The sequence below is a fragment of the Catharus ustulatus genome, chromosome 10, assembly GCF_009819885.2.
Source record: "Catharus ustulatus isolate bCatUst1 chromosome 10, bCatUst1.pri.v2, whole genome shotgun sequence".
Taxonomy (NCBI): Eukaryota; Metazoa; Chordata; class Aves; order Passeriformes; family Turdidae; genus Catharus; species Catharus ustulatus.
In genome coordinates, this window is record NC_046230.1 from 18,642,494 (window position 1) to 18,652,501 (window position 10,008).

General features: G+C 45.6%; 1 long non-coding RNA gene across 1 annotated transcript; it reads right to left on the minus strand.

Moving 5' to 3' along the window:
• Positions 1–317: 317 nt before the first annotated feature.
• LOC117000716 lies at positions 318–7,431 on the minus strand. The gene is made up of 4 exons (XR_004418850.1): positions 7,197–7,431; positions 5,974–6,118; positions 5,011–5,088; positions 318–933 (listed from the first exon to the last, which is right to left on the minus strand). It is a non-coding gene; the product is annotated as an uncharacterized LOC117000716 (long non-coding RNA).
• Between the last annotated feature and the right edge of the window lie 2,577 nt (positions 7,432–10,008).

Genomic DNA, 10,008 nt, shown 5'->3' on the forward strand with positions numbered 1-10,008 from the left:
ATCACCAGCCTCTCATGCTAAGGATCTTCCATGGAAACTCCATTGGGACTCTTGAGGAATGGAACAATGGGAAAAAATAAATCTTTCTGAAGAAGCCTAAAACTGACTGAAAAATGATGCTTCTGAGGTATTAAAATGAAAAATTTGTGTGGAATTGAATGAATTATGCAAGCTTAAAAATATCAGTGTGTCAAAACATCAGATTTATGTAATGCCATGCTCTGCTTCAGAAAATTCCAATGTGTCCTCTCTAGAGGCAAACTATTTCAAGGCAAAACACTCAGTGCTGTAGAAGGCACCAACCAAAGCCCTTTGCAGTCCTGGTGTGGGCAGTGCTCCCCAGCAGCTGCAGAGCCGAGCGGTGCGAGCTCCTCCAGGTGCTTCCCACAAGGTGTTAATCCCAAAGCTCAGTGACACAATTTTAATATCACTGCTTGTCACTGCAGCAAAGCAGCTACTAGTCTTGTTGTAAAATAGATGGATTTTAAGTGCACTGTCCTACTTTGTTCTGTCCAGGGAAGAGATCAGGAGTGGAACTGTAGCCAGACATTGCTCATGCTTCGTGCTCTCCTTTCTCTAGGAATGATTCTTGGTTTTCCATTATTTCTTTATGAGTGTAGTAAAAATGCTCTGGAGAGGCTCTTGTGTTTTGCAATGTGAATGAGCACAGCTGACCCAAAAAGATGAATTTCAGGCTAGTTTAGAGCAGTGATAAAAACTACATTGTGTTTCTGCTTGCTTTAGATGATGTCTGCTGTACTCACAGACACAGGAAAAACCAGAGGGGAGCAGGACAGAAATAAAAATTTGTTGCAAAGAACGTCTAAATTTAGTCCACAGAATTAAACCCCAATGTGTGAACATAAATTAAATTGGCTCTCTTCAGAGGTGGAGGATCCATAGCCATGTCACAACAAAGTTGTTGGTCATTACCTGAAAATAAGGTAAATTTGTCGCCTTTATTTTCTTCTCTCTCAAGGAAAGAAAACAGGAATGCTGCAGCACTGAGAGTTGATTGCTGTGGGGCAGTGGCTGAGCAGCTGAGCCTGAGGAAAGCCCAGCCACCCCATACGGGCTGGGAAATCCCCAGGTAAAGGAATGACAAAATATTCCACTCCTGTCAGCAGACGGGTCTCACCAGTGTTAATTTTGCAGCATTAGCTGGAGAAGAGAGGGAAAAGGGGAAAGAATACAAAAAACCCAAAACCACCTTTGTATAAATAAAAAGCCTCTCAGTGGTGTTCGTTTAGTATGAAAGAATGATTAGTAATTTTTGGTGAATAACAATTTTCTCCCTCAGGTGAATTTTCTGCCTTCTTGTAGAGCTCACAATCACATCTGATCTGCCAAATAGGAAGGAAAAGCTGAGGCACCAAACACTGTATTTAATTTTTTTTTATTTTGCTATTTTAGAACATCAAGTCTAATCAATGGAAAGAATATAGTCCTTTTTTTTGCCTAAATCACTCTCTGTGGAAGCTATGTAGTTATCTACAGATAGCCATACATTATGTATAGATTACAGATAGAGGGAAAAAGAGAAAGCTGATCTAGATATCTATATAGATAGATATAGATAGATATATATAGATATCTAGGTATGCTTTCCCCTGTTTCCTGCATCATTTAGAATTGAACAGAGATGAAAGAAACCTCTTGGTTATGCCAATTCCCCTCTCTCCCCTCCCTGTAACATGCTGAGGAAATTGTACTCGGGTTTCTAGGACTGGTTTTCTCTGCCCCATTGTGCAACAAAAAAGTGATTATTTTTAATGTGGTCAAGAAAGAAGCATTTTTTCCCTTCTCCCTTTTCCAATTGATCCTTCTGCAGGAGGGATCTTGCTGTATTGTATGAGTGAGGAACATGGGGCCAGATTCACACATGGGTAACTCCTCCTGATGATGCTGGAGTTACATTAGGGATGGATTTGACCCATGATCTGTTATTTTTCTGCCTTAACTGCTGCTCGTCTGCAAAACCTCAATCATTACACCTGGTTAGACTGGAGCCTTGACAAACTGTGTGGCCTCAGCATTTGCTTTTATGAATCATCCCTTGTCTCATATAAAGAAATCCAAGACAAGCTGAGCACGGCTGCTTAGTTTGATGGCAATCACACACTTCACCCACCTCAGGGCTGTGTGTCTAACCCTTTCCAGGAGCTGGGAAAATATTCTCAGCTTAAACCATCCCATTTAGTGCTGCTTTCAGAGCAGGAATAAGAATATTCACTGCATGTACTGTAGGGAAGGGTGCTGGAATGAAACCATTGTAGACTGAAGTTGTACACATACAGAAGTGGTGCCACCTCTTCCTGGCTGCCCCATTAATTTCCTACCCTGCCAGCCCACCCCAAGGAACAAGAGGGCAAATTAGAGTCTACAGTCAGTCTGAAACCAGTAAATCCAGCAGCAGTGGTGGTTTTCCTGTGGTTGTTTCATTTGAAAATGACCTGAAATCTGCTAATGGGCCCTGTGTGAAAGTCAGCTTCCAAAGCTCCAGATGTTTTCTCATGGTAAGGCACAAACTCCTCCAGGACTGGATGTGAGCTAGTAATAGAAATAAAAAGCTTATTTCACAGCACTCCTGGAAAATCTGACTGGGCAGCTGGGAGGGAAGCTGAGGAAACATGGAGTCTTTCTCTGCTATCTCCAGGCCTTTTCTTTAAATTCATTGAGGTCCTCAAGCTCACACCATCTGATGCCCTAAGCTGAGTCACCCCCAGAAACAGTTTATGAGGAAAACAAATGCTGCACAAAGTGAAAAGCCAATTTAAACAGGGAGCTTCAGAAAGATGATGAGTGAGCTTTGTTTTGTTTTTGCTTTTCTGTTTTGCTTTTGAGTCAAAGGAAATGATCATGATGCTGATCATTTATATGGGTAAAAATATGGCATCTCATACACACACACACAGAGTTTTCCACAACCAGCTCATTTTCTCAGCTTGCTGCTTTCCTGCTTTCCCTGGATCTTCATTTGCCTGGACAGCCTGAGGGATGTATCTTAATGTGATTACAGTAGTTTCACGAATACAAGCCGCACGGATTATAAGCCGCACCCCCGGTGCCTCGACAATGTTGCTGTCTTTGTCAATAGATAAGCCGCACCCCGAATATTAGCCGCACTTTCGTTCGTCGCGAGAATCCGTGCGCAGCTTTCACAAATTGGCCAATTAGTAACAGGATCGCGGCATAGCGGGCTTTACTGGCTCGGGGCGGGGCCAGGAAGGCTCGGCCCGCTCATGGTTGCCGACGGGGCCGGGTGGCCCAGCTCAGCGCCACGGCTCGGCGGGGCTGGCCGGGTGGTGCTGCCGCCGCCGCCGGGCTCGCTGGCCCCCCTCTCCCGTCAGCACCGCCCCGCTGCCGCGTTCGCTCGCCCGGCTGGCAGGGCTGCCGCCGCCGGGCTCGCCGTCCGCCCCGCTGCCGCTTTCGCTCGCCCCGCGCCGCGCCTCGCGAGCGCCGCGCCCGCCCCGCGGCGCTTTCGCGGCTCGCGGTTCGCGGCTCGCGGTTCGCGGCTCGCGGTTCGCGGCGGCGCGTTCGCGGCTCGCGGTTCGCGGCTCGCGGTTCGCGGCGGCGCTTTCGCGGCTCGCGGCTCGCGGCTCGCGGCTCGCGGTTCGCGGCTCGCGGCGGCGCTTTCGCGAGCGCCGCTTTCGCTCGCCCCGCCGGCAGGGCTGCCGCCGCCGCCGCCAGGCTCGCCGGCCCCCCCCTCCCGTCTGCACCGCCGCCGCCTTTCCTCGCCCTGGCCGGCACTGCAGGCCCCCGCACCGCCGGGCTCCCCCACGCTGCTGGCCCCGATTATGCTGGGCTTCCCCCGCTGCCAGGCAGCCCCACCCGCCGGCCTTCCTGCTTCTGCCATGCTCCCCTGCGCTGCTAGCCCCAGTTCTCCCGGGCTCCCCCGCCCTGCTGGCTCAGGCTCTGCCGCCCGCCCCCGACACTGCTGGCCCCGCCTCTGCCAGGCTTTCCCACCTCAGCCGGGGCCGGCCGGGCTCCAGCTTGGCTTGGGGCTGCCGCGGGCTCTCACTTCCGTGTTGGCAGCTTTTAGAATTTTGTTAATAGATTAGCCGCCCCGGAATATTAGCCGCACTTCCGGGTTTCCACCAAAATTTTGGTCAAATTGGTGCGGCTTGTATTCGTGAAATTACTGTACATTTATATTTTTATAACTTTTCCTGGCTGCCAGAGATTCCTCATTTACTTGGGCAGTGCAATTTGCCTTTTTGGCTCAATGTTTGCTCTCACAGTTATCTTCTCCCACCTTTTGGTGCACGTGTGTATAAAGGGATCCAAACAGGGCATGGGAGCACTCGTGTGCTGCCATCACAGAGGAAGGGAATTTATTTCTCATGCAGGCAAGGGCACTTTCCACTTCAGGCAGGCTGCCTGGAAAAATCTCTCTTTAGGCTGTACCTGCAGCCCCTGGGACCTGGCAGCCCAGCAGGGCTCGGCACGGAGCCGTCAGAGCACACGGATTTGGGAGCACACGGATTTGGGAGCACACGCAGCCAGGGAGCCAAGCAAAGCCTCAAAGGGGTTTGCTGACAGCAGGGATGCTTCCAGCCTGGGAATGTTGAGATGTTTGGGCTGGTGTTGCACACTGTTACAGAGAATGCCAGCCCTCCTCAAACTCCAGACTAGATGTTCTTGGCTAAAGAAATTACAATTTCCTGGTGGAACAAGAGCTACTTTTAAAAATTACTGTGAAATTTCTGCAAGTGTCTCTATGTAAAGAAGCAAAAGAGGATTCCATAGAATAAGTAAATTTTGATTTGTTTAATATTAGAGTTTACAGGGGAGGATGACTCTCTTTCTAACAGCATTTTCTCCTTGAGAAGGGAAATGTGACAACTGTCTGCTTTAGTAATGGTTTGACTGTCTGAGAGAGGATAGGTAAGAGAATTTCTCAGAGGTCCCAAGAATCAAAGCACTGTGGGAAAGTCAGTGTAGAACTCAGATTAATGGAGGATTAAACTGAGGCACAGAGTAGCAAAAGTGATGTAACAAAGTTTGTACCTGCCAATGCCCACAGTAGGGACCAGCAGAAGATGGTGCCTTCCACGGATTCAGTCAGTGGGAACTGGTCCAAGAAGACTGGTGTAAAAAAGAAACATGAAAGAGTTTGGAGGAAAACTGCTCGAAACTGAGCAAATACATTTATGCCAGTGTTTGTTTAGGACACACAGTGTATGCTCAGGTGAGAAAGTTTCCTGACTTGCAGCATATTTTAACTTGCCTGTAAACAGAGCTCCTCTGGGCTTTACATGAGAATCACATTCCCTCCTTTGGAGAAGAATGACAGACCATCCATTTGACACATGACAAAAATGAAGAAAACAGAGGCCAAACACAAACTTAGCTGAACAATCTGCCGTAAGAACCAATCACTATTTTCCTCTTATCTGGTAGATAATTAAGTGCTAGAGCTCAGGCTTCCTGACCTATGAAAATAAGATATTTATCATTTTAACTACAATTCCAGCATATGTCATACATTCCTCACCATGCTCTGGCTTATTGCTTTTAACCAAAGCCACATCAGTGTAAGACCTGGCTATAAATGTTCAGTCTGAGAATGCTCACAGCCAGCCTGCTGGAGATCAGTGATAGAGGAATCCTGCTTTTTTCCACCACTGGTGTCTATGCTAAGAAGATGCTGATAATATAATGAATTTTCACCTGGGTTTTCCCACCTGCTGCCTCTTGGACATGGAAAAGCCATCTCTAGGACCATGCTTTTGCTCCCTTTCACACTCTTGTCCAATGCGAGGAATGGAGAAGGGTATCAGGGATTAAAAAAAAAAACAAAAAAACAGATGTAATTGTAACAAACTGCAGTGATGACCTTACAGGGGGAGGAAGAATGGGGATGGCCAGTGAGAGTGGAGCATAAACCTTCCACTTCCCACCCAACCTGCATGAAGCCAGCTGAATGCCACAATTTGATTTGTTTAGAAACCAAGTTTCCCGAGTTCTCACCTTTGCTACTTGAATTCTACCTCTCTCTTTGCCCCAGGAGTTTACATGACTCTGAAGAGCTCTTTTCCATTTTTTTCTCAATTCTGTTTATATTTATTTCTTCCTGCAGTGCTCTGGTTCAAATCCATCTTGACTCCAAGGGATCCTCACAGCAAAGTTAGTTAGAAAACAGAAATCTAAGTACTGCAAGTGATCTTCAGGATATCCAGCCTCAGTTTAGTTTTCAGGAGCATATCTTTCCTTCTGGAGCACTTTACTCTTGGTTGAGGCTATCACGTCCTGATTTTCTAACCTGTTACTTCTAACTCAGAAGGCTCTCCAAGGCTTAACTTATCTCTTGCTTTCTCTAGGAAGCCTTTCTCACAGATACTTGCCACCACATCCCCGAAGTTATCATCCCATCCTCTGTGGATGAGAGATTTCTCCATGGAGCTAATACTCTTTCTCCTGCTTTCCAATACTCTCTGTCAAACCTCCTACCCCAAGGACTTTGCAGTTTTGGGGTTTTTTTAACTTTTACTGCTCATAACCTCAGCTGATCACATAGCAGATACCTCCTGACATCCTTTTGTTTTCTGTGCCCGGAGAGGGCAGCTGATGGATGGTGCAGGAGATGATGTGGAGTCCAGTACAGCTTTGCACATGCAGGAAATAATGGTGCTGCTATTTGCTCTTTTTGCTCTTCAGGCACTGAGCTGGAGATTTGGGCTGGTGATGGGACTGGATCTGTGCCCATGCTCATGACAAACGTCCCACTCAGTGCTGGCCATCAATTCCTGAGACTTTGGATTTGCAGCCATCCCATTTCTCAGTACAGGATTTCCTCTAATTTGAGATAATATTTTTTTCTAGGACAAAATGGAAAAACCACACAGCCAAACTTCTTCCATAATTTGGGAAAATCGATGCCAGTTATCCACTAGGTGACACTGTTTACCTACAGATCTTGCCGAATTTGTGTGAAACTCCACAAATCTTTCAAAAGTAGCATACAATATGTTTTGCTCTTAAAGAAAAAGGAGACTGGTTGCAGAAGAGAAGGAAAATGGGCTGTCAGTGAGGTATAATTAAGGGCAAACCTACAGTTATGAGACTTTATGGTCTGGTTTCAAACTATTTACTAAAATGCATTTTAAAAGCTGCTTTTTATCAGCCCCATTTCAAAGCCTTAGGAAATTGTTTTATTTAAAGAAAGAAAAATAGAAAGAAAGGCAGGCACTCACCATCAGCACAAATCTCAGGCTGGCTCAGATTTTGTCTTGGAGAACAGTGTGAACAGAATTGCCTGGTGGCAGAGCCAGGCAGGAAGGCGAAAACAGAAGAATTTCTGCAATCTCATCTGAGGAGAGCTCGGTGGAAAACTGCTCTCCAGCCTTGCAGACATTTCAGAATTTTGCATTTTCTCCCCAGTCTTATATAGGACCCAAATTGGTAATCTCAATTTCTGAAAATTGGTTGTCTGAAAGAAACAAAACTGGTTAGATGCTGATTTGTTTCATGCTTAAATATTATTTTATCCTTAATATATTTTCCCCTATAGAATCATGTGCTCCTCTTTGAAAAAAAATGTATTTCATTATGAAATGTTGACCAAGTAAAAATGTTTAAAACTGAAAATTAGGTGGGCCAAAATCAAGAGCTTCCCACAAGATGTATCAGCTTTTAATTAATATTTTTTAATTAGAAAAATACAAATTGCTTCTACACATTAATATCACTGGTGATGGTGTTAGGGAAGTCTTGCTAGACTTAGCTGTGATCTGGGAATCACACTTGCAAGGAAGCCGGATGAGACTGTTTGAATTGGGCACGCATTCTGGAAAAACTTTGGAGAATTCCATTCTTTCTTCTCATTCATGCTGCTGACAGGCCAAAAGAAACACTTCTCATCTTCAGCCTTTAAGTCAGGCGTTCAGAAATACCAAGGACCTGCAAGTGTCAAGGGAGGTGTCAGGGGACCATGGGGTGTTCAGGATCCCTAGGACAGGCTGGGCACCTCCAGAGCACAGGGAGGATTGCATGTGAACCTTCCAACCTCGTGCCCTCCCACTATGAGTCAGCCCTTTCTATTTTTTTGTAACCACAGCCCATAAGTAGCTTATGGCCCAGTTCATGTTTAAACATGGCCAGAGATCACCTTTAATTCCACTGTCTAGCCACATTCAAATACAGGTTTTGGCTACAGCTCCAATCAGTCTCACAAAACACAGATTTGGGGAACATTTCTGTATGGTATTGTTCACACTTGCACAGGAAGATCTTTCCCCTATAATTTTGGCTATTGGCCTTGTCCCTCCTGGGCTCTGAAGGAAAACACTAGCTAAATTAAAGTTGGGCCTTTATTTTGTGAAGCCTTTTCCTCATGTGCCCTCATCAGATCTGAAACCCTGAGGTGTCCAGCCCCGGTTAACATCAGTGAGGCAGAGCTTCACATCTCTGAGGTACAAACCCACTTCCTACACTGCTTCCAACACACTCTGTACCTGTTACAGCCAGAACACTGTCCAGATATCCCAGCCAAAGCAAGATCCCCCTCATGCCTTCTGCTGAGCATGGGGCTCTCTGTCTCTCCATGTCTGAAGCTGCAGCTTCAGCTGAACCCCTGTAGCTCAGGGGTTTTCTACATGTTTGCAGATCTCTGGAGATATTTTATTGCTGATAAAGTTTGGTTCACCAGCAATAATGATGGAACAAGACACAAGTTTTGCTTCAAAGCTCTTGTGATGACAGCACAGAAGATAGGAAGGCAAGAGAGATACAGGGATGCTCCAGGGATTGTGCCCCTGAACCAGGAGCAGAATGGAGGCATGCATGAACATCCAGTGGAGGAGGCACAGCTGCACTTCCACCTCCATCTGTGTGATTTGCTGTGTGGCCCCCGTTTCAGCACTACCTTTTCAAAAACCAGCCACAGAACTAATTGATAATTGTGCAAAAAGCCTTGAGGGTTGGACAAGATAATAGTAGTTTTACAAGAACCTGGAAGGCACCGAAAAATTTTTATACTGTTTTTGATGTAAAATTATTATTTTTCACCGCTGTTCAGTGCACACAGTAGCTGCTGGCACAGTTTCAATGGTTAGGTGGATGATGTGTTATTTTCACATTTTTGACTTGACTTTGGGGCCTGACTCATATACACAATACATGAAGCAAAAGTGGAACAGAAGAACTGGTGTGAAGAAGCAGTGAAGCTTCTGATTTGTCTTGTGGTGTGGGCAGAAACAGATGTTATTTAGACTGTAACCCCTAATTGGATTTTTGTCTGTGTCACTCTTCCAAAATTGTTGCTACAGCATGAAGAAATGCTGCTGGAGAAGGCATTGAGGTTGAGGGCCTTGCTTTAAGATGTGGAACAAACCAGCGCAGAGGAAATTTTCCCAGCAATATTCCTCAGGCTCAAATCTGAACGTGTTGAGTATTTCAGTCCTCATTGGAGCTCTCCTTCCCCATGAGTGCTACAGACAGAAAATATTTCAAGCAAAATAACTTTCACTTTCAAGTGAAAGCTTTGTAAGGCAAAGTAGGGAGGGGGGTGGGAAAGGAGAAAAAGGAACTCGTGCTCCAGAGAGCTGAGTCAAGCAGGCTCATTGCACTGGTGACACCATCCAGACCTGAGACTGCACCTCTGAAGGCAAAGGGCAGGAGCTAGTTTGTTTAATTTTGAATATTTGCATATCTCTTTCTCTCGCTGCATTGGTATCAGATCTGCAACAACCTATTAAAGCTTTCATTTGAATAGCCATTATATGCCTGAGAATGGAGACTGGGCTCCTTGGGGGTGCTTAGGAATAAACAAATCATTTGTGGCACATGTGTTGTTCAAGCTTCAAGCAAGGTAAATGGAAAATACAGATTATGGTGCCTCAAGTCCTCTCCATTTTCCCCACTTGTCAAACATTCCCAGATTCTTCAAAAGAAGAATCTAGCCATATTATTAGCAATAAAATGGCTTATAGCTGAAATTTTGAAAAGATTTAACAATGTTCTTTGCAGGAATTGTGTTTCTCATTACATAAATCTCCAGGCTCTCAG